The following is a 2079-nucleotide window of genomic DNA, read 5'->3' as shown; positions in this document are numbered from 1 at the left end:
ATACCATGCTCTTGGGGCTTGCTTAAGTCCATAGAGCGCCTTAGAGAGCTTACATACGTGGTCGGGGTACCGTTCATCCTCGAAGCCAGGGGGTTGCTCCACGTACACCTCCTCCTTGATTGGCCCGTTGAGGAAAGCGCTCTTCACATCCATTTGGTACAACCTGAAAGAATGGTGAGCGGCATATGCTAGCAAGATTCGAATTGACTCTAGCCTAGCCACAGGAGCAAAAGTCTCCTCAAAATCCAAACCTGCGACTTGGGCATAACCTTTTGCCACAAGTCGAGCCTTGTTCCTCGTCACCACCCCGTGCTCGTCCTGTTTGTTGCGGAACACCCACTTGGTTCCCACAACATTTTGCTTCGGACGAGGCACCAGTGTCCAAACTTCATTGCGCTTGAAGTTGTTTAACTCCTCTTGCATGGCCAACACCCAGTCTGGATCTAGCAAGGCCTCTTCTACCCTGAAAGGCTCAATAGAAGAGACAAAGGAGTAATGCTCACAAAAATTAACTAATCGAGATCGAGTAGTTACTCCCTTGCTAATGTCACCCAGAATTTGGTCGACGGGATGATCCCTTTGAATCATCGCTCGAACTTGGGTTGGAGGTGCCGGTTGCGCTTCTTCCTCCATTACGTTATCATCTTGTGCTCCCCCTTGATCACACGCCTCCTTATGATGAACCTGTTCATCGTCTTGAGTCGGGGGATGCACCATAATTGAGGAAGAGGGTTGATCTTGCTCATCTTGTTCCTGTGGCCGCACTTCTCCAATCGCCATGGTTCGTATAGCGGCTGTCGGAACATCTTCTTCATCTACATCATCACAATCAACAACTTGCTCTCTTGAAGAGCCATTAGTCTCATCAAATACAACGTCGCTAGAGACTTCAACCAAACCCGATGATTTGTTGAAGACTCTATACGCCTTTGTATTTGAGTCATAACCTAATAAAAACCCTTCTACAGCTTTGGGAGCAAACTTAGAATTTCTACCCTTCTTTACTAGAATGTAGCATTTACTCCCAAATACACGAAAGTACGATACATTGGGTTTGTTACCGGTTAGAAGCTCATACGACGTCTTCTTGAGGAGGCGATGAAGGTAGACCCTGTTGATGGCGTGGCACGCCGTGTTCACGGCTTCTGTCCAAAAGCACTCGGGGGTCTTGAACTCTCCTAGCATCGTCCTCGCCATGTCGATGAGCGTCCTGTTCTTCCTCTCTACCACACCATTTTGCTGTGGTGTGTAGGGAGCGGAGAACTCGTGCTTGATCCCTTCCTCTTCAAGGAACTCCTCCACTTGAAGGTTCTTGAACTCGGACCCGTTGTCGCTCCTTATCTTCTTCACCTTGAGCTCAAACTCATTTTGAGCTCTCCTGAGGAAGCGCTTGAGGGTCCCTTGGGTTTCAGACTTATCCTGCAAAAAGAACACCCAAGTGAAGCGGGAAAAATCATCTACAATAACTAGACCATACTTACTCCCTCCTATGCTCAGATAGGCGACAGGTCCGAAGAGGTCCATATGCAGCAGCTCCAGGGGTCTTGAAGTGGTCATCACGTTCTTGCTGTGATGTGCTCCTCCCACTTGTTTACCTGCTTGACAAGCTGCACAAGGTCTATCTTTTTCGAATTGAACATTGGTTAGACCTATCACGTGTTCTCCCTTTAGAAGCTTGTGGAGGTTCTTCATCCCCACATGTGCTAAGCGGCGATGCCATAGCCAGCCCATGCAAGTCTTAGCCATTAAGCATGCATCTAGACCGGCCTCTTCTTTTGCAAAATCAACTAAATAAAGTTTGCCGTCTAGTACACCCTTAAAAGCTAGTGAACCATCACATCTTCTAAAGACAGACACATCTACATTTGTAAATAAACAATTATATCCCATTTGACATAATTGACTGACAGATAGCAAATTATATCCAAGACTCTCCACTAAGAATACATTTGATATAGAATGCTCATTAGAAATTGCAATTTTACCTAGCCCTTTTACCTTGCCTTGATTCCCATCACCGAATATAATTGAATCTTGGGAATCCTTATTTTTGACGTAGGAGGTGAACATCTTCTTCTC

The sequence above is a fragment of the Zea mays genome, chromosome 7, assembly GCF_902167145.1.
Source record: "Zea mays cultivar B73 chromosome 7, Zm-B73-REFERENCE-NAM-5.0, whole genome shotgun sequence".
Lineage (NCBI taxonomy): Eukaryota > Viridiplantae > Streptophyta > Magnoliopsida > Poales > Poaceae > Zea > Zea mays.
This window is presented reverse-complemented; position numbering follows the sequence as displayed.